This window comes from Balaenoptera physalus (genome assembly GCF_965194825.1).
Source record: "Balaenoptera physalus genome assembly, chromosome: 3".
Lineage (NCBI taxonomy): Eukaryota > Metazoa > Chordata > Mammalia > Artiodactyla > Balaenopteridae > Balaenoptera > Balaenoptera physalus.
The window spans coordinates 62,387,669-62,411,120 of NC_138890.1; the positions used below are offsets into that span (position 1 = coordinate 62,387,669).

General features: G+C 38.3%; 1 pseudogene across 1 annotated transcript in view; it reads right to left on the reverse strand.

Moving 5' to 3' along the window:
- The window catches only part of LOC309657342 (sorting nexin-5 pseudogene), a 48,343-nt pseudogene extending 25,617 nt beyond the window's left edge, over positions 1-22,726 (reverse strand). The window contains exon 1 of the transcript XR_014268310.1: positions 1,652-22,726. The product of XR_014268310.1 is annotated as a sorting nexin-5 pseudogene (transcript). The remainder of the gene's footprint in view (positions 1-1,651) is intronic.
- Positions 22,727-23,452: the final 726 nt, after the last annotated feature.

A 23,452-nucleotide genomic window follows, 5' to 3' on the forward strand; every position in this document is an offset into this window, starting at 1 on the left:
AATGGAAAAGAATCTGAAAAAGAAACTGAATCACCTTGCTGTAAACCTGAAACATTGTAAATCAACTGTACTTCAATAAAAAATAAAAATTAAAAAAGCTGACCGTTTCTAGTCTCTAATTTCTATTTTTAACAATTTTTACTATTCTTTCTGATATTTAATCATACATATATATAGCTATGTATATAATTTAATTTTCTTTTTTCATAAATGTAATCATACTATTTATATTATTCTACACCTTGCCTTTCCACTTAATATATCTGGGTCATCATTTGATAATAGCACATAAAAATCTAATTTTTTCTTCTAAATTCCTACATAGAATTTTTATATGGTTTATAATAGTTAATCAGTTCCCTATTGAAAAATATCTGGGTTGTTAAAAACAGTACTTAAGTGAGCATCTTTATAAATAACACCTTTGCATGCTTTTTAAAGTATATATATAGCAGTGGAATTACAGCGGAAAAAAGCATATGCATTTTGAAGTTTAATAGTTATGGCCACATTGCCCTTTTCTAAAATGGTACATTCTCAATAATTATTTGAGAATCACTTCCTTGTAATCCTCATAATTGGGCATCTCATTGTTTTGTAGACTTGCATTTCTTTAATCTGGAATGAGGTTGTACATCTTTTGTGTGTTTATTGGTCACTTTTGCTTTCTGCTCTTGTAAAATGCCTGTTGAGAAATATGATCTTCCAAACTGCACATAGAACATTAACGATGTATTTTTACAGCTATACTTTTACAGTTAGACTTCATTCAAAGAAAATATTTAACAGTCTTTTAGAATCTTGAGATTCTTTTTCTTTCTTTTTTTTTTTTTTACACAATATATTGTCACACCAAATATTTAATATCAAGGTGATAACATTTGGTCTTTCTATTTGATTTAATGAACAGTAGTATCTTACCCAGACTTCAGTCTAATTTGAGCCTCATACAAGTTTGGAAAATTCCTGGTGTGGAAAGCTCCAGAAAAAAAAAGGGGCGGGGGTATGTGTGATAGTTGACTTCACTCCCTGCTCTGTCAAAACAGTACATGCCTTCCTCCCACTTTGATGAGAAATAACCTTGGGAATAAATTTATATATACCCATGGGTACAATTCTGTGAGTTTAGGGCTCATGCCTTTTTTGTGCAGTGTATACTGTTTCTACCACCCTGTAGCTTCTTAGGAAATGTCCAAGAAAAACAACAATAATGCTGGTATTTGGTTTGTCATTTGTCGCTCAGGGCATCAGTGAGGCATAGAGCAGAATTCTTGCTGAGGAATATGATCCTCCCTTGATTCTAATTTTATCTTTGTGGAGCAGCTTTTAAATATGAGGACAGCTGGTGTTGGATAAATCTGTCCTCACAAGCTGTATGAGATTGAAATAAAGTTAAATATTTGGGGTTAAATCCAAATGCAAAAATGTGGAAAGTATTGATTAATCTTTTGATGCTTCCCTTTCTGCATCTTGGTGAACAGGCACTTATTATTCGTTGTGAACTCCTAGCAACAGTCCAATTTGAAGCTTAAGATAAGGAGAATAATGTGTGCTCTAGTTTAAGTTCTAACATTTCATAAAAGGTAAAGCACAATTCTTGCTTTTCACCCCATCTTCCACCCTGCTGATGAAAACAATAGGCTATACATACCTGTTTTTGTTAGGAACCTCTCTTTCTTTGTCTTTCTCTTTTGAGTAAAAAGTTGCTACCAATGAAATAGTGAAGCCCACATTTCCACTTGGGTTAGGATAATAATCCTCTGTGGCCTCTAAAAATTTGCAAACGATGGGACCCCAAACTCGTAGTAGATTCTCCCCCAGGTGACTAAATGTCTTGCTAATTGCTAAGGGATAAATAAGGGTGGTGAGCTCAGAGAACAGTCTGGTTGCTAGCTTTTCTTCAGCTGACTGGATTACTAAGGTAGAAAAGCACTAAAAATAAATCAGGGCACAAATTCTCCTGCCAGGGGTTGAGTATTGAGATAACTTGTCTTCTCGGCTGGTGTTGACATCATCTATTCTAATGCACACTGAAAATGGGAGCCAGAATGAGAAACATATTTGGCCCTGGACTAGTGTTAGTAGAAGTCTGTAGCCCTGTACTTAATGTTGCTTCTTGTCAGACTCAATTAATTAGTGCCTCCAGCTCCTGTGGGAGAGAGCTAAATACATGCAGGTGAGAACTGGAAACAAACTAAGGGCCAATCTCAGGGGAAATCACTCTATCTCTTCTAGTTTCAAATATAACTTTGCTAGGTCTCTTCCATGTCAGTTGGGTTTCAGTGTTTCCCCCAAGTGGTCAGAGTCCACCAGAGGTAGAAAAGTGGTAAGACCTCTCAGGTATTCATTTCTAGGACTTGAAGACTTCACAATCATCCAAGTCACCTGACATGGAGTAAAGAAATATTCTTATTGCTGAATTTCTGTTTCTGTTGTTGCTTTGGATGTCCTGAGCAGAGAGCCTTTGCCAGTCAGAATTACTCTGTGGATTTCGTTTGAACTCAGATGGAGGGGAAATTCATATAAATCACTACCTTCGTTGTATTAATCCCTACCCTCTTTTCATTTTATAGAAAGTTGCCTTTCACTGGAATAATACTGTGTCACACTGATTCAGTACTTGATACTCACAAAACGCTTTCACACATTTATCTTGTGACCTTCAGAACAAGTCTTTAAGGAAGGCAGATGTTATTATCCTCTTATTAACTGCTGGACTTAGAAAAGCCAACAGATTCAGATGTTGACAACAATTGGTGTTAAGAGCCCTGGGAGCTCTGGAATTTCTTGGTCCACTAAGCAATGTGCAATCTGACCCAGGGCCCTCTCTCCAAGTCTGGAGGTTTGTTCTATTTTTATAAAATAATTTATTTAAATGTTTCTATAAAAATGCATTTTCATTTTAGAAAACTTGGAAAATATGGCAGAGAAGTGAGAGAAAAAAATCAACCACAGACCGAGTACACAAAAACAAATTCCTTGGGTTTCCTTAGGTTTTTGACTAAATCTGTGGGCTGGAAGGAGAGATGAAATAGGTATTCAGTAATGGTCATTGGGTGTCTACCCATTTCCCTGCATTTAGCATAATGTACATTATAGACATTTTAGTTAAGCTGCCTCCAGGGAGCCTTTGCAGGTAGGTGTTGGCTCTGGACCTTTTGAGCTGAGCTATAAAAGGTGGCATCCCTGGTAGAGACCAACTATTCACTGTCCTCCTTTCATTACTCTTTCTTTTTTGTTTGTTTCTTCCACACAACCTTCTTCCTTTCCTTCTGGCTATATCAGTACAGCCTCTCTTCATCTTTCCCAGCAAGTTGTCATTTCCAGTCTTAAAGTCACCAGCAGCATTTTTGCAGGCCTTTCTTCAAATTCTGCCTGGCTTCCCTGATGTAGAGTCAAGGACCAGGTAACATTGAAACAATGAAAGGGCTGCTCTTTCTCTAGTATGCTATGCCTGCACCTTGGCACTCAGAAAGTACATCTGACCAAGAGGAGTGCTGGGAAGTGCAGGGACTTTAGCAGCTCCAGATGTTTGGAGCCAGGAAATGCTGAATTCCAATATATCTTCGAACCCCCTCTTGCATTTTTCTTAGTGCTTTAATAATAGACATTAGGTAAGTGTATATTGATGACTGTGAGTGAGTGAGTGAATATATTTGGTCCTGTGAGTAGAGGTGGGAAGTCACTGTACTGACTTCCTATAAATTAAAAGCATCTGGATTGTATTCCCTGTCCTAAGCCCAAGGAATTAGAAATATTTGATTTTCCTCATCTGTAGGATCACTATGATATGAGAAAACCCAGACAGCAGCCTTGGTTTCAAAGGTACTCACAGCCTCCACGTTGTCTGTGTGCTTTTCTTCTCCTGTTGTCCTCACAGGAAGAGCCCCTCGGGGCTGGGTTTGTTTGAGGTAGATCCCTGCTGTCTGGCAAGGAGGGGCATAAACTGGAACGACAGCTGTCGGCAAAGAGGCTAGGGTATCAACTGGAAGGACTGGGGAAGGGTCTATCTATTCCACTGTATTTGGTGCAGCCCCAACTTTGTATTAATGACACTTGGGGAGTGCACATCCTTGCAACAGAAGACCAAAAAATATGTGACCATGAGTTAACCACTAATAGTTATACATCAAATCTAAATGGAAACTAGGAGATAAAAGGCAGGGCAGAAGACAAAGTCTCATGGTGAGCAAAGCATTTTTATCTGGAATGTAAAGAATTTTGGTATCGGCATTTCAAGGAAATTCAAGCTGCCCTTCCTCTCAATCCAGAAGACAGGAGATAGCTCACAGTTGCTTGGGTCAGGATTATAATTTTACGATTTCAGAAATGTCATATTAATATCAACATTGACTTTGGTGGAGGATCTATGCAGGGTTGTAGATCTTTGTGGAGAGGTATGTGGAACAGCACATTTTTTCTTTGAAGCTTAAGACTTCTGTTTTACATGCTGTTGGTAGATGTGCTTTTGATTGTGCTGGATTGATCAATACACCTAAAATATAAAGAATGTAGGTGCAATAAATAGAGAAACTTCTTGTTATCATGAGTAAGCTGAAAATTTATGTGATAAATATAGACTTCCACTCTGTCGTAAATTATGATTTAGCAGCAAGCTTTGATTGAGGACCTACTGTGTGCCCAGTACTGAGCAGCTGGAGAGTGCTATGAAAGAGCTAACAAAAGGAAGAAAGAGATGTCATGCTGCATTTACACTAAGTGTATCCTAAGTGTGGTCCTTAGTGTCACTGAGTAAGTAATCCCTAAGTAAGTAATACAGCATTACTACAGTACAGTAAACTAAGTGCAATTGATCACAACTCCACATACATGGTATAAAAATTTCCAAAGCCATTCCACTCAGCCAGTATTTTTTGAGCATCTCATGTAGGCCAACTACTTTCTTTTGTTTTTTTTCATAGCTCCAGACTACTTCTCTCTCTAGTTTCAGTCAGTTGTTTAAAAATTAAATGATGCTTCTTGGTCATGACAGAAGCTGGGGGAATTCAGTATAATCTTATTTCCAGTAGCAGTGCAAAAAGACAAATTGTTTTGGAATGATTCATTAGAAATACGGTCTCCCTCATCAAGGGATGGCATGTCCCATCAGAAGGGAAGTAATATATGTGATGTAATGATGAGTGCTGATGGCTTAAAAGGCTCTGTTAGCTGTAGGGATCTGTGACTGAGCATCTGGCCCCTGGAAGTTGGTTCTTACCAGGCTGTCAAAGATCAAGGCAAGCTTCAGGTCATCCAAGCCAACTACTCCTTAAAAAACTTTCTTAAAACAGACAAGGACCTCAAGTCAAAGAAGAGAAGCCATTTGCCAAAGTAGTGAATTACCTTGAATGCCAGAAGAATGTCAGGAAAAATTGTGAAATTTGAAAAAAAAATTACTGAGAATCCTTTAGAATGCTAGGCATTGACTAGTATGTTCTTCCAAGTTATCTGATTCTGTAGTGATCTGTACCTTTCAGTGTCTTTGAACTGTTTTAAACTCTATAAAGTTGTAGAAAACTGAGGGTAATGCAAATTATTCTTGTTTATAAAAAAGCAAACCAATTTTGTTTTGTGGAAGTGCAGTTGACCACCTCTTCCAAGAGGCTAGTTTTGCATCTGTTAACAAACTAATTTCAGCATTTCTGGCTACCTCTAGAACCAGTTTTTAACATCTTCTGATTCTGTCTTTAATTAATTAGTTAAATAAAACATTGACATGTGTTTGTTTTATATTTATATGACAGTCATAATTTTACCTTAAATAATTATCCTTTAACAGGAAGGAACTAGGATTTTAGTAAGAGCTCTCTGTTCTTCCTTCACTGTGAATAGATATAGGCCCTGTTTACGTGGGTTTCTGAGATGGCTAAGCCATCACTTGTAATATTTTTTTTGGTCACATTTTTGTGTTCATAGGCCACGTGGATAACATCTTAAAAACTCACTGAGATGAATTTCATGTAACATAAAACTAACTTTTTTTTCTTTTTTAGAATGTTTGTTATTAAACTAACCGTTTTAAAATGAACAATTCAGGGGACTTCCCTGGTGGCACAGTGGTTAAGACTCCATGCTCCCAATGCAGGGGGCCTGGGTTCGGTCCCTGGTTGGGGAACTAGATCCCACATGCATACTGCAACTAAGAGTTCGCATGCCAGAAATAAGGAGCTTGTGTGCCACAACTAAGGAGCCAGTGAGCTGCAACTAAGGAGCCGGCCTGCCGCAACTAAGACCTGGTGCAACCAACCAACCAACCAAATAAATAAATAAATAAATAAATATTAAAAATGAACAATTCAGTGGCATTTAGTACATTCACAGTATTGTACAACCACACCTCTATCTAGTTTCAAAACGTTTCCATCACTCCAAGTAGAATGCCTTATCTATTAAACAGTTTCTCCCTACTCTTCCCTCCCCATTACCCCTGGCATCCACACATCTGCATTCTGTGTCTGTGGATTTATCTGTTCTGGATGTTTCATATAAATGTAATCATACAATATGTGACCTTTTGTATCTGACTTCTTTCACTTAGCATAATATCTATCCATATTGTAGCATATATCTGTAATCCATTCCTTTTTTATGGCTGAATAATATTCCATTGTATGTATGTACCACAGTTTGTCCATATGTTTGTTGATGGACATCTGGGCTGTTTCTACCTTTTGGCTATTGTGAATAGTGTTACTGTGAACATGCATGAACATCTACTTGTTTAAGTACCTGTTTTTTATTCTTTTGGGTATGTATCATGGAGCAAAATTGCAACATCATATGGTAATTCTCTGTTTAGCTTTTTGAGAGGAACCACCAAATTGTTTTCCACAGAGACAACTCTTTTATTATATATTCCCGTCAGCAATGTATGAGGGTTCCAATTTCTCTGCATCCTCAACGACCCTTGTTATTTTCCATTTTTAAAAGTATTGCCACCCTACTGGGTGTGAAGTGGTATCTCATTGTGATTTTGATTTGCATTTCCCTAATGACCAAAGATGTTGCCTGTCTTTTCATGTTCTTGTTAATCATGTAGAATTTTGAACAGTAACATCATGTTTTGAATATGCTAGGGAAGCTGGCTATTAAGAAGATATCTTTGATAACTCCCACTATAATACAAATAATTATCCCTTAATTTATGTTTCTTAATTTAAGATTTTATACATTAAGTTTATTAAATGATTCTATAGAAAAAGTTATCTTTTTTGGACAAAATTAGGATTTTCTCCACTCCCTAAGTGATGCTCTTTATAAGGTGTTTTCACAGACCATGCCTGAACCTTCCACAGTGTCAAGCAAGTACTCTTAAGGAACTCAGAGAAATGTTTCCATGGTGATAATATCTGTCCTTGTGAAACACTAATGTGTGAGCTGTTTCATGCATTAAAGTCTTGCTTGGAGCTGTCTCTTTGTAAGATTTATTTGCTGATTTGCTTTTTAAACGTGGATACATAGTACAGTTTTTAATAATAACGATAATAACAACTAACATTTGTTGAATATTTATTAGGTAACAGGCTCTCTACTAGGCATTTTATGTACATTATATCCTGTAATCCTAGTAGAATATTAGCTCCTAAGGGTAGATTCTTTTTTTTCTTGTGCATTGTATCTCCACCATCTAACAGAGTATCTGTTACAGAGCAGGTGTTCAACAAATGTCATTGAATGAATAAACAACCCTTTGAGGTAGTTTCTGTGATTACCTTCATTTTGCAAATGAGGAAGCTGAGGCTAAGAAATGTAAAGCAATTTTCCCGAGATCATACAGATGGGCAGTGGTGGAGCCTAAATCAGAACTTGGGCAGCCTACTCCAGTCTATACCAAGTTGCCTTTTAAGCCATAGTATTCAGAACACCACTTTCACCTCTTCCTTCCACATTCTACAGGGTGGCCAGGTAGTTTTGTCAAACAAAGAGAAAGCAATAATTCATTTCAGTTCAAGAAAATATTTATTAATGGCCATCTGTGTGCCCAGACATTTGTTGGGTGTAATTTTGAGAACTGGGAATTAAGAAAATGAGTTTCTATTATGGATTTTGACACTAACTTGAACAAGTCATATACTCTTTCTAGATTTTGGATTCCTCATGTGGAAAATGGAAAAGTTAGACTAGATAATCTAAGTATGCTCCTGCAATAAAATATAAGTTTAAGAAACAGCACCGATAAGGCCACAATGAAGTTGTTTGCTGAGGATAGGGGTGGTGGGGAATGTAATTGGTTTATATATATTAATCTTTAATCTAGGAATGAAAAACAAAAAGGAAAGGCAACAAGGTGGTAAATATATGATGGCAGTGGTAGAGTGTATCATCTAGAAGAGATAATAAAGCAGCTATCCAAGTAGCAAGGAAGCCTCAGCTCACCCTTAATCTTAAGAAATGAGATTTGTTTCTATCCTAACCCTTACCTTTGAGAAGCATAATAGCCTACGGTTATTTAGTATTTTACAGTTTCTCAATGCTTTTCTTTCCTTTGTGCCCTGTAACTTTGCTGAGAAGTAGTTTGGGGATGATAGTTGGGAAAACCAAGGGCCTAGCCAAGCTTATACAGTTGTCTAATGATTCTCAATCTTGGGTTTTTGATACTCCAGGCTGTCATCCTGGGATTTGAAGAAAATGTGAAATTATTATTTTTTAATGATATGAATTTTTCTTTTAAATTCACTTGATTAAAAAAATATATATGCTTTATGACACTTTTCCCTTTGGTTTCTAAAAGTAGAGGATATTGCCTAATAGAACAGGTAATAATAGGGTACCAAAACTTCCAAAACAATGTGTTAACTTTTTAAGGAAAAAGATCTTATAGACAAAACACACTTTTAAAGGCTCACTTGTTTTATACTTTAAATTGGGTCGAATGATTATATTACTTCCTCTGCAAAGTTTAGCCAGTAAATGCACTAAATGCTCATCAGATGCCTGGTGTGTACAAAGCACTACGCTGGATGCCTAAGAAATTCAAAGATGACTCTTTCCCTCAATCTTGTAAAAGTTTTGAAACCTTTACAACTAACCACAGCGTATGATGTAATATTATGAGTGCCTGAAGCTAAATCTAAAGTGTTATAGGAAATCAAGAAGACATCCCTTTAAGTTGTAGTGGTTTAGAAAGGCTTCTTGGAAGGGGAGATACTGGAGCCAGGTCTTGAAGGATGCATATATTAAGATGAGAGTGAGAGAGAGAGATGGAGAGAGAGAAATATTAACAGATGGAGGGAATAGTATGAAAATGGGCTCAGGATGAAGAATATTCAGGGTGTATTTGGTAGTTTATGGGAGTGGAGGGAAGTTATAAAAGATGCATAGTGGGAAGTAGTGGGAAATAGGGAGAAGCAATGAATTAGAAGTTGTGAACAAGTTTGTACACCCTGACAAATACTGTTAGAAAGATTATTCCAACAATTGGTTCTTTGTGTGCCTATCAATGTTTCTTTCCCATTCCTGTCCCACACTAAATAAAACAAAAGAATAAACAGTTAATTCCTTCATTCAGCAAATATTTGTTGAGTACTTGCTCTGTCCCAGGTGTTATGTTAGGAGCATAAGCTATAAAGATAAACTAGACACAGTCCTGCCCTCAAGGAGCTCACAGTCTGGTGGGGAAGACCAACTCTTGGTTAAAAAGGGGGTACATACAAAGTGCTCATTATATTTGAAATGGGGCCACCTTGAAAAAGAATGATCTTGGCTGCCCTGGGCTAATCGCCTGAGCTCTGTTTTTAGCCCTTGGGAGCAACCTCAGGATGTGTGGCATACCAGAAGAACAGCTGCATACTATATTCTGAAAATGATGAAAGTGACGCCTCTGTTTTTCCAGACCCAGAGCAGTGACTCTGAGGAGAGCCAAGCTCTTTCTCTCCTGGCTTGTGCTGGTGGGCACATTGTTGCAAAGATTTTAGAGGGGAAGTTTCACATTTTCCTACCTTTGTCCTAAAGAAAGGCGATATGGAGAAGGAAGGGATAAGGGAGTAATAAACTATAGAGTCCTTTCATCTGTAGTATTTCTTAATGTAGCAAGAGATGGTAATAATAATGATAGATAATATTTATTGAGTGCTTACTTTGTGCCAAGCACTATGATGAGGGCTTTAACATACAGTACCCAATTTAACTCACACAGTAGTCATGAAAACCAGCTACTGTTTTCATCACTCTTTACAGATAAGGAAACTGAGACTTAAAAAGATTAAGTAACTTTCCTATGTCACATAGCTCATAAGTGGATATAATGGAAAGTATATTGGAATGGGCTTTATATTTCATATTTTATAGAGAAAGCTAAAGCCTAGAGAGAAGTGGTTGGTCCATAGGTGCAGAGCAGAATGACATCAGAGCCAGATTTAGAACTCATGTCTCAATTTTATGATCCTTAAAACAATTGTAATTCTTTTGTAATAGAAAATTTTAAACATATATATTACTCAGCTTCTTCAGTTACCTATTCATGATCAATGTTATTTCATCTGTACTTCCACTCATCTGCCCTCTACCATATTAATTTGAAGCAAATACTAAACATTATATTATTTCATCTGTAAATATACCAGAATGTTTCTTTAAAAGATGAGTCATTTAAAAAGCATAATCATAATACCATAATCTATATTTAATAATTTAGGTGAACCAAAATTAATAATAATTCCTTAACACCATCAGTTATCTAGTCTGAGTTCACATTTCCAATTGTCTCAGAAGTGTTATAATTTTTTCTTACAGTTTGTTTGCTTGAATCAGGATCCAAATAAGGTCTGCACATTACAGTAGATTGATGTATCTTTTAAGTCTCTTTTAATCTACAGCTTTCCCTCACCTTTTTAATTTTCTTGTAATTTAAATTGTTGAAAAAACTGTCCTATAGAGCTTCCTGCAATTTTTATTTTGTTGATTGTATCCCTGTAGTTTGTGTAGTTTAAGATGTTCCTTTGTCTTCTATATTTCCTATAAATTGGTAGTTGGATCTAGAGGCTTGATCACATTCAGTTTTGTTACATACCTTTTTGCAAAACTATAGATGACATTGTATCATTAGGATGCACATAATGTCTAGTTATCTCTCTTTTTGTGTTAGGAATCATTGATGCTTAATGCCTAGATACATTAATTTATTGGAGCTTGCAAGGCCTTCCATTTCCAGCAATGATGAGTATCCAGAAGAGAACTTACCCTCTCACTCTAAACAACTAAAAAACCCAACCGGATACGGAAGAGAATAGTTTTCAGACATTGGACAACAGGCATCACAGGACTGTGATCTGTAAAGGAAGGGAAATGACATAATGTCTGGCATCCAGTGAAAAATTACTGGACATGCAAAAGAAACATGATCATACAATCAAAATATAAAATTTAATTTATAGAAACAGAATCCTGAAATGAGAGATCATAGAATTAGTAGACAAGATATTAAAAGAGCTAGTATGAATATGCTTCACTTGTTCAAGAAGTAGAGGAAAATATGAGTATAATGAGAGGAAATGGAAGATATAAAAAAAGACCCAAGTCTAGAGATGAAAAGTACATGCATGGGATTAACAGCAGATTTGACACAGTAGAAGAAAAGGTTAGATACTTGAAGACATAACAATAGAAACTATCCAAAATAAAGCACAGAGAAAAAAGCCTGAAAAAAAAAAAAAAGAGTATTAGTGAACTGTGGGACAATATCAAGTGGTCTAACATACATATAATTGGAATTAGAGAAGGGCAGGGACACCAGAAAAATATTTGAAAAAATGATGGCTGAAAAATTGCCAAGCACCTTAAGAGGACCTGGAGACCTCTGATTCTGTTGTAATGAAAGACAAGACTGCTTCTCTGCAGATAAAGTGATGGTTTCATGATGAGCAGGCAGAAAGCTATAATTTAGACTAAGCCTTTTAGACTATATGGTGATCTTCTGTATAACATAATGTGTTGTCTTCCTCTTAGGGTCATCCTGGAAAAAGATACTTGTCTTTTGTCTTCCTCTTCTTTCTATTGTTGAATCTCCTATCCACTCTTGAAGGGATTCCTTCCCCTCCTCCACTGAAGACCCCCAAAGTGCCCTTGGTTACCCAAGGAAGGCCTGCACCTGTTTCCTAAGCATCCACCTGGGCTCCAGACTCCATCTATTCATCTGTGCAGCCATCCCAGCCTTCCCTAATGAAATTTTGACCCACTTTTGTCCTGTCAGTCCATCTTTTTATTTTATTTTATTAAAATTTTTTTTCTTTTTTAACCTATTTTATATTGGAGTATAGTTGATTAACAATGTTGTGATAGTTTCAGGTGTACAGCTGAGTGATTCAGTTATACATATAGATGTATCTATTCTTTTTCAAATTCTTTTCCCATTTAAGTTGTTACATAATATTGAGCAGAGTTGCCTGTGCTGTACAGTAGGTCCTTGTTGGTTATCCATTTTAAATATAGTAGTGTGTACATGTCAATCCCAAACTCCCTAACTATCCCTTCTCCCCACTCTTCCCCCCAGTAACCATAAGTTTGTTCTCTAAGTCTGTGAGTCTGTTTCTGTTTTGTAACTAAGTTCATTTGTATCATTTCTTTTTAGATTCTGCTTATAAGTGATATCATGGGATATTTCTCTTTCTCTGACTTAACTTCACTCAGTATGACAATCTCTAGGTCCATTGATGTTGCTGCAAATGGCATTATTTCATTCTTTTTAATGGCAGAGTAATATTCCATTGTATGTATGTACCACATCTTCTTAATCCATTCCTCTGTCGATGGACATTTAGGTTGCTTCCATGTCTTGGCTATTGTAAACAGTGCTGCAATGAACATTGGGGTGCATGTATCCTTTCGGACCATGTTTTTCTCTGGATATATGCCCAGGAGTGGGATTGCAGGATCATATGGTAGCTCTATTTTTAGTTTTTTAAGGAACCTTCATACTGTTCTCCATAGTGGCTGTACCAAGTTACACTCCCACCAACAGTGTAGGAGGGTTCCCATCTCTCCACACCCTCTCCAGCATTTTATTGTTTGTGGATTTTTTTGATGATGGCCATTTTGACTATTGTGAGGTGGTATCTCATTGTAGTTTTGATTTGCATTTCTCTGATAACTAGCAATGTTGAACATCTTTTCATGTGCCTGCTGGCCATCTGTATGTCTTCTTTGGAGAAATGTCTATTTAGGTCTTCTGCTTATTTTTTTTTAATAAATTTATTTATTTATTTATTTATTTTTGGCTGTGTTGGGTCTTCGTTTCTGTACGAGGGCTTTCTCTAGTTGCGGCAAGCGGGGGCCACTCTTCATCACGGTGCGCGGGCCTTTCACTGTCGCGGCCTCTCTTGTTGCAGGTCACAGGCTCCAGACACGCAGGCTCAGTAATTGTGGCTCACGGGCCCAGTTGCTCCGTGGCATGTGGGATCTCCCCAGACCAGGGCTCGAACCCGTGTCCCCTGCATTGGCAGGCAGATTCTCAACCACTGTGCCACCAGGGAAGCCCTTTCTGCTTATTTTTTGATTGGGTTGTTTGTTTTGATGTTAAGCTGCATGAGCTGTTTGTAAATTTTGGAGACTAATCTCTTGTCGGTCACATCATTTGCAAATATTTTCTCCCAATCTGTGGCTTGTCTTTTTATTTTGTTTATGGTTTCCTTTACTGTGCAAAAGCTTTTGAGTTTAATTAGGTTCCATTTGTTTATTTTTCTCTTTATTTCCATTATTTTGGGAGACGGATTGAAAAAAATATTGCTGCAATTCATGTCAGAGAGTGTTCTGCCTGTGTTTTCCTCTAAGAGTTTTATAGTGTTTGGTCTCACATTTAGGTCTTTAATCCTAATTATTTTTGTGTATGGTGTTAAAGAACGTTCTAATTTCATTTTTTTACACGTAGCTGTCCAGTTTTCCTAGCACCATTTGTTGAAGACTGTCTTTCCACCATTGTATAGTCTGGCCTCTTTTGTTGTAGATTAATTGACCGTAGGTTCATGGGTTTATTTCTGGGCTTTCTATCCTGTTCCACTGATCTATATTTCTGTTTTCATGCCAGTACCATACTGTTTTGATGAATATAGCTTTGCAGTATAGTCTGAAGTCAGGGCATCTGATTCCTCCAGCTCCGTTTTTCTTTGTCAAGATTGCTTTTGGCTATTTCGTGTCTCCATACAAATTTGAAGATTTTTTATTCTAGTTCTGTGAAAAATGCCATTGGTAATTTGATAGGGATTGCATTGAATCTGTAGATTGCTTTGGGTATTATAGTCATTTTCACAATACCGATTCTTCCCATCCAAGAACATGGTATATCTCTCCATCTGTTTGTGTCATCTTTGATTTCTTTCATCAGTGTCTTATAGTTTTCAGAGTACAGGTCTTTTGTCTCCTTAGGTAAATTTATTCCTAGGTATTTTATTCTTTTTGTTGCAGTGGTGAACGGGATTGTTTCCTTAATTTCTCTTTCTGCCCTTTCATTGTTAGTGTATAGGAATGAAAGAGATTTCTTTGAATTAATTTTGTAACCTGCAACTTTATCAGATTCATTGGTGAGCTCTAGTAGTTTTCTGGTAGCATCTTTAGGATTTTCTATGTATAGCATCATGTCATCTGCAAACAGTGACAGTTTAACTTCTTCTTTTCCAACTTGTATTTCTTTTATTTCTTTTTCTTCTCTGATTGTCATAGCTAGGACTTCCAAAACTACGTTGAATAAAAGTGGTGAGGGTGGACATCCTTGTCTTGTTCCTGGTTCTAAAGGAAATGCTTTCAGCTTGTCACTGTTGAGTATGATGTTAACTGTAGGTCTGTCATATATGGCCTTTATTATGTTGAGGTATGTTCCCTCTATGCCCACTTTCTGGAGAGTTTTTATCATAAATGGGTGCTGAATTTTGTCATAAGCTTTTTCTGCATCTATTGAGATGATCATATGGTTTTTATTCTTCAGTTTGTTGATGTGGTGTATCACACTGATTGATTTGCGGATATTGAAAAATCCTTGTATTCCTGGGATAAATCCCACTTGACCATGGTGTATGATCCTTTTAATGTATTGTTGGATTCAGATTGCCAGTATTTTGTTGAGGATTTTTGTGTCTATGTTCATCAGTGATATTTACCTATAATTTTCTTTTTTTTGTGGTATCTTTGTCTGGTTTGGGTATTAGGGTGATGGTGGCCTCATAGAATGAGTTTGAAAGTTTTCCTTCCTCTGCCATTTTTTGGAACAGTTTCAGAAGGATAGGTGTTAGCTCTTATGTAAATGTTTGATAGAATTCGCCTGTGAAGCCATCATGTCCTGGACTTTTGTTTGTTGGAAGATTTTTAATCACAGTTTCGGTTTCAGTGCTTGTGATTGGTCTGTTCATATTTTCTATTTCTTCCTGGTTCAATCTTGGGAGATTGTACCTTTCTAAGAATTTGTCCATTTCTTCCAGATTGCCCATTTTATTGGCATATAGTTGTTTGTAGTAGTCTCTTATGATCCTTTGTATTTCTGTGGTGTCAGTTGTCACTTCTCCTTTTTCATTTCTAATTTTATTGATTTGAGTCTTCTCCCTTTTTTTCTTGATGAGTCTGGCTAAAAGTTTATCAATTTTGTTTATCTTTTCAAAGAACCAGCTTTTAGTTTCATTGATCTTTGCCCTTGTTTTCTTTGTCTCTATTTCATTTATTTCTGCTCTGATTTTTATGAGTTCTTTCCTTCTACTAACTTTAGGTTTTGTTTGTTCTTCTTTCTCTAGTTGCTTTAGGTGTAAGGTTAGGTTGTTTGAGATTTTTCTTGTTTCCTGAGGTAAGACTGTATCGCTATAAAATTTCCTGTTAGAACTGCTTTTGCTGCATCCCATAGGTTTTGGATTGTTGGGCTTTCATTTTCATTTGTCTCTAGGTTTTTTTTAAAAAATATTTATTTATTTGCGCCAGGTCTTAGTTGCGGCAGGCTAGCTCCTTAGTTACGGCTTGCTGGCTCCTTAGTTGTGGCTCGCTGGCTTCTTAGTTGCAGAATGTGGGCTCCTTATTTGTGGCATGCGAATTCTTAGTTGCAGCATGCATGTGGGATCTAGTTCCCTGACCAGGGATCAAACCCAGGCCCTCTGCATGGGGAGCGTGGAGTCTTATCCACTGCGCCACCAGGGAAGTCCCTGTCTCTAGGTATTTTTTGATTCCCTCTTTGATTTCTTAAGTGATCCATTGGTTGTTTAGTAGCATATTGTTTAGCCTCCATGTGTTTGTGTTTTTTACCATTTTTTTCTTGTAGTTTATTTCTAATCTTATAGTGTTGTGGTTGGAAAAGATTATTAATATGATTTCAATTTTCTTAAATTTACAGAAGTTCACTTTGTGGCCCAGCATGTGGTCAGTCCTGGAGAATATTCCATGTGCATTTGAGAAGAATGTGTATTCTTCTGCTTTTGGATGACATACTCTATAAATATCAATTAAGTCCATCTGCTTTAATGTGTCATTTCAGGCCTGTGTTTCCTTATTGATTTTCTATCTGGATGATCTGTCCATTCATGAAAGTGAGGTGTTAAAGTCCCCACTATTATTGTGTTACTGTTGATTTCTCCCTTTATGGCTGTTAGTATTTGTCTTATATATTGAGGTGCTCCTACATTGGGTACATAGATATTTACAATTGTTATATCTTCTTCTTGGATTGATCCCTTGATCATTATGTAGTTTCCTTCTTTGTATAACAGTCTTTATTTTAAAGTCCATTTTGTCTGATATGAGTATTGCTACTCCAGCTTTCTTTTGATTTCCATTTGCATGGAATACCTTCTTCCATCCCCTCACTTCCAGTCTGTATGTGTCCCTAGGTCTGAACTGGGTCTCTTGTAGGCAGCATATATACAGGTCTTGTTTTTGTATCCATTCAGACAGTCTGTGTCTTTTGGTTGGAGCATTTAATCCATTTACTTTTAAGGTAATTATTGATGTGAATGTTCCTATTGCCATTTTCTTAATTGTTTGGGGTTTGTTTTGATAGGTCTTTGTCTTCTCTTCCTCTTTTGTTGTCTTCTCTTGTGGTTTGATGACCATCTTTAGTGTTGAGGTTGGCTTGCTTTTTCTTTTTTGTGTGTGTATCTATTGTAGTTTTTGGGTTTGCTGTTCCCATGAGGTTTTGATATAGCAGTCTATATGTGTACAAGATTGTTTTAAGTTGCTGGTCTCTTCGCCACATAGAGGAGTTCCTTTAGCATTTGTTGCAAAGCTGGTCTGGTGGTGCTGAATTCTCTTAGCTTTTGCTTGTCTGTAAAGCTTTTGATTTCTCCAGCAAATCTGAATGAGAGCCTTGCTGGGTAGAGTATTCTTGGTTCTAGGTTCTTCCCTTTCATCACTTTAAATATATCATGCCACTTCCTTATGGCCTGCAGAGTTTCTGCTGAGAAGTCAGCTGATAACCTTATGGGAGTTCCCTTGTATATTATTTGTCATTTTTCCTTTGTTGCTTTTAATATTTTTTCTTTGTCTTTAATTTTTTGTCAGTTTGATTACTGTGTGTCTTGGCGCGTTCCTCCTTGGGTTTATCCTGCCTGGGACTCTCTGCACTTCCTGGACTTGAGTGGCTGTTTCCTTTCCCATTTTAGGGAAGTTTTCAGCCATTATCTCTTCAAATATTTTCTCAGGTCCTTTCTCTCTCTATGCTCCTTCTGGGACCCCTATACTGCGAATGTTGGTGTGTTTAATGTTGTCCCAGAGGTCTCTTAGGCTGTCTTCATTTCTTTTCATTCTTTTTTCTTAATTCTGTTCTGTGGCAGTGATTTCCACCATTCTGTCTTCCACGTCACTTATCCGTTCTTCTGCCTCAGTTACTCTGCTATTGATTCCTTCTAGTGTAGTTTTCATTTCAGTTATTGTATTCTTCATCTCTGTTTGTTTGTTCTTTAGTTCTTCTAGGTCTTTGTTGAATATTTCTTGCAACTTCCTGACACCTGCCTCCATTCTTTCTCTGAGATCCTGGATCATCTTCACTATCATCATTCTGAATTCTTTTTCTGGAAGATTGCCTATCTCCACTTCAATTAGTTGTTTTTCTGGGGTTTTATCTTGTTCCTTCATCTGGGACACAATCCTTTGCTGTTTCATTTTGTTTGACTCTCTGTGATTGTGGTTTTTGTTCCACAGCCTTCAGGATTTTATTTCTTCTTGCTTCTGCTGTTTGTACTGTGGTGGATGATGCTGTCAGCCCGTCTTAAGGCTAATGCTTGCTATTCAATATAGTGGGTTCCAGTGGTTTAGTGTACAACATTAATAGGTTAATATTCACATTTAAAAGGCCATTTGGAAGTATGCTTTAAATCCTACTTATTGGGGACTTCCCTGGTGGCGCAGTGGTTAAGACTCTGAGCTGCCAATGCAGGGGGCCCAGGTTCAATCCCTGGTCAGGGAACTAGATCCCACATGCATTCCGCAACCAAGAGTTTGCATGCCACAACTAAGGATCCTGTGTGCTGCAACTAAGGCGCCCTCAAGCTGCAACTAAGGAGCCCGCAAGCCGCAACTAAGGAGCCTGCCTGCTGCAACTAAGACCTGGTGCAACCAAATAAATAAATAAATACTAAAAATAATAAATCCTACTTACTTAAGATCCAGTTCAAATATTATCTTATTTATTCAACAGTAATTTCTCTAGTGGTACCATGAGTCATGTATTGTGCTTAGGTGCTAGTGCATAATGAATAAGACTCAGTTGCTGTCCTCTGGAGCCTCACAGATGTGAAAGACAGACATAAACAAATACAAGTTGATATCACATAAACACAGGTAGGTATGAACAAAGGTTCTGAACTCAGTGAGGGACAGCTAGCAGAACCTGGGCACTCAAGAAAATAGACTCTTGTGATGGCTCTCAAAGAGAAATAGGGGTAAAACAGTCTGAGAATATGAAGAGAATCTCAGGCAAAGAAAACAAGATCAAAGGCACAGAGATAGCTAACAGTATTGATTGCTATTTACTATGTTTTTACTGTGCATCTAGCACAAAGCTAGGTGCTTTGCATACATGATATCAGTTGACTCTTACAAAAACCTTTTAAAATGAGTATTACTGTAATCTCCACTTTGCAGATCAGGAAACTGAGGCTTGGGGAAGTTCCAGCCTTGCCCAAGGTTGTATAATGTGTCAGAGCTGGGATTAGAACCAAGATCTATCTGATTCCAAAGCCTAAACTCTTAATCCTTAAATTACTGAAGAAAATTTATGTTCGGAATATGGTAGGGTAAGAACAAAGTAGTAGCTGGAGAGAAGGCAGAGAAGGTTTGTAAAGGCCAGACTGCAAAGTGTTTTGTGTTCTGTATCTGTGAAATCATTCTTTATCCACTTATTGCCCCCAATCCCCTAACACCCAAACCAGAAGGAATCTTATTTTTCCCTCCTAACCCCCAAGTACTTAATATATATATCTCACATGCATTTGTAATTATGTTCTTTCCTTATTTCCCTCTGTTCACCACTAGGCAACAAAATCTCAATCAAAGGGATTATAACAGTGTCCTACTCATTTGGTGAATGTGCTCTACTCACTTAGGGAATGACTGAATGAATGAACCAAAAGGAATGCCTATGGTGGTGGAAGGTTTAGGCACTGGGCTTTGTAATTCCATATCAAAGAAGTTATGGTTGCCTTGGAGTAATTGGACACTCAGATTAATTTTAGGCCATTCCTATATGCCCGTTGGTAAATCATGTAACCCCAGCATTGCCCCTTGTGTTTCAGTGAGTGTGACATCATTATGAGACAAGCCAATTGGGCTTCCCATGAAAACTTATAAGAAGATTTTGGCTGAGCCACAAATCTTATGAGCTCTAACCCAGGGACACAGCAGTGCTCCCAGTAGTTCTTGCTGATTTCTGGATGTTGTGGCTCCCTTGCCTGGGATCTGTTTGGTGTTCAGCATTTAGCTATAAGTCTTGAGCCCCAATGTATAGGCTGGGGTTGGGGAGCAGAGGGAGGGAGGCCAGCTGGAGTGGCTAGAGATGTTAACCAAGAATGTGCAAACCAGGAAGGAAGGCAGGAATCCAGGCTTATTTGGATGTCTTTTTCTATAGACATGCAGCCTGACTGTAGCCTGTGACCAGTTGTGTCTGCACAAGAAATTGAGCTTTCCTTTTCCCAAGCTTCCCTCTCTCAAATTCCTAGGCCTAGAGCATACCTGAACCTGTTTCATCCGCACTCCTACATAGTAATGAATGAACTGTCTCATTTAGAGTCAGGATGTGTGTTCAAGTCCTGACTGCCGGTTACCGTGATGGTAGGTAAATCACATAGTCTGTCTGGTAAAATGGCATTATAACTCCTTCCTGCCACTCAACATAGCTGCTGGGAGAATGAAACGAGATCATAGGGTTGAAAGTGTTTTGTGAGTAATCAAGCTCTGTGTAATTGTAAGGGAGAAAGAAGATGTGGTTTCTTGAGGGTATTTTAGACTGGGGGGGACCCAGATTGAGTAAACCCTTCCTTCTAAGCTGTCCAATGTGCCACAAGGTGGCAGCAGGAGCCTATCTTTGCTCCTGTCTTTAGCACAGGGAAAAACATATGAAAGGGATTTGATGCTGCTTTGCTCTTTTCTGCAAAGTTGAAGAAGATTTATTCCTTTACCAACTGCCTACATTCCTCCACCAAATCCTTCAAGTCCATGTTAAATAGTTTCTCAAAGGACTCACATTCTGTTTTTTTTTTTGGCAGTGCCATGCGGCTTGCAGGTGACCAGGGATAGAACCTGTGCCTCCTGTAGTGGAAGCGCAGAGTCCTAACCACTGGACCACCAGGGAATTCCCAGGACTTGCTTTTTTTTTTTTTTTTTTAAGAGCATGAATTATTATTTTATTGTACACTTTATAAAAAGTCCAAACACACACATACGGCCCCCCCCCCATTAGGGAGGGGGTCACATCTTTCTTAATGTAGATCTGGCCACCTTCTAAATTAGGCCTTATTACTTGTTCTTATACCCTTAAGATGCTTCTCTCCCCTACTACAAAAATGGGGCTGAAAAGGATGTATACAAAGATATGAGATTTTTCTTGCTCTTGTTATAGTACAAACAACTCAAGGTGATTAAAGAACCAGGAGAGTAAGAAAGGGAAAATTACCTAATGAAGAGATGTAATGTCTCTTACCTGTAACAAGTGGCTGACTTATCTGTTATAATCGGCACCTACCTTAAAGTAACCGGTTTGTAGGGGCATGGGTACATGGAACAGTGAGGCAACATGTGCCAGGCCACTCCTTACACAGGCTCCAGAAGGCATGAGATTCCCGCACCCTTTCTTAATTACGAAAGACAAATTAGAGGAGAACCCAGTACTTAGGTTCTACCCACTCTGAGGTATTAAATGCATAAAGATTAGTTGTGTCCAAGTAGCATGCAGTAGAAATATTTTTAAACCAACATGGGTAAGTGTTAAAATCTTTAGAAATAAAAATATTTATTCACATAATTTTAAATTAAAGTCAAAGGCAATAAATCTTCCGTGGTAATGATCTGAGTGCAAGTGATGCTGGCTTTCTTCACATTCACATCCTTTGTTCAGTTGTTCTTGAACATGTCGATGCAACTCTGCAGGAGGGAGACGTTCTGGCATGCTTTATTTCCAGTTCAGACATTTCAATCAGATTCTTCCTAAATGCTGCCACTCTCTTTTGTTTGAAATTGATTAGCTCTTCTTTTGCAGATTCAGAAAGCTGTTCAAATTTCTGGCAGCATTCCTGCTGGTGTGCCTCAGCCAGCTTGACGTCTTTGCTTTTTAACCACGCCTTATCCAGCGCCTTGTTTGAATTCTCATAGTTGATGAGGGCTTCGGTGCGTCTGTATAAGAGATCCTTAGCAGCCTCTATGTTGAGCATGTAGTATCGGAGGAGCTCTGTCAGCTTTAAGTCTTCGTCTGAGGAGACTCGACTCTCTACTTTCCTAAGTTTTTCAGATAGCTCAGCCGCCTTCAGTAGGTACTTTTTGATGACCGTGGGCTCTTCTAAAGCCAGGCTATGCAAGCAGGCTGCGGTGTGGATGTAACCGTCTGCTACATTTTTATGAGTGCTGGTCATTCTGTCAGCCTTTGCAAAGGAACCCTTGATCCTATCATAATAGTTACTGAGGAAATGCTTCTCTTGTTCAGAGAAGTCATCTACCTCCATAACTCCTGAAAAAAGGACTTCATCAGTGCTTTCACCACACTTTTGAAAAAGCCACCAAACATCTCTTTGGTATTTTTCCGCCTAATGCTTAGATCTTGATCATATTCCAGGAAAATGTGAAAGTTGCGATCTTTACTGAGAACAGGGTAAGAGGAGAGCTGCTGAAGAGAGATTTCATGGGAAGACACAGTCTTCTTGAAGACCACGAGATACTCAGCTTCCAGCTCTTGCTTCATCTTGGCAAATTCTTCTTTGGTCATAAACCCTTCACCCTCTCCCAGTTTCTGCGTCTTCTCTCAAGGGCCATTGAAGTCAGGCTTTGCAGGTGCGGGCGGAATAATAAGCCCAGCGTAGTCTGTAGTTTCAATAAGAGTGTCATGTAGCCACACAAAATCTTCATGTTGCCTTGTAACAGAAAACTCTGGGCTCTGAAACGTGGGCAGCGTGGTCTTGGTGTGCACTGTAAATTTGACTTTATCTCTCTCACTGAGTGCATAAGGTATGTCAATCTGAAGCAAGGGATCAACATTCAGGTCCACTGATACAGATCTCAGCTTGCTGTGGTCCTCCTCCTGCTGCTGCAGCAACTTGGGAACTGTGGCCATGGCGACGCGGGCCTCGAGCTGAAGCCGCCGACTGCAGGCTGCCACGGGGACGCGGTGCCCCTGACACTCTCCCAGCGAGGCGCGTCTCAAGAAAGCCCGACTTGCATTCTTAAATCAGAATCCCAGGGCACTTTCCTTCCCTGTTGAAGTTAAACCAGCCCTGGTGGGTTTCAGTTAATGGTTGCAAATCTGTTTCTGTTAATGGTTGCAAATCTGGGCTTTGGACTTTCATACAATTGTTCCCCCCTGGGATTGCACTGCTATAGACTCCAAACTCACGTTAATTTTCGTCCTTGAATCAGAGCTCTAGTGGACCTGGAAAACCATCTAATCCAATGCCTCATCTTGCAGAAGAGGAAACTGAGACACAGAGAAGGGAAATAGTTTGTCCAAGATGAAGCAATCAGCTTATTCAAGAGTTAGGACTTCAATCCCAGTTTCTTCCTGTGGGTTCAGTCTCTTTATAAATGTGAGTATTTTCCAGGTGTTTTGGGAGGCTTGAAGCAGCTTTTGTTTCTCCAAGTGGTGAGAATTTTGAGGACTTTCTGAGGCAGAGGGAAATATGAGACCTTTCTGTAGCAACCGTTTGAAAAATCTTTTGAAGAAGAGTTGCTGTAAGCACCTGTTTAGGAATCCCCAAGTATCTGAAAGGTAAGCCTTAGAAACTCTCAGGTACGCATTCTCAAAGGACTACAACACATAATGCCTCGGGAGAAAGAAAGAATCATTTTAAAGGACACA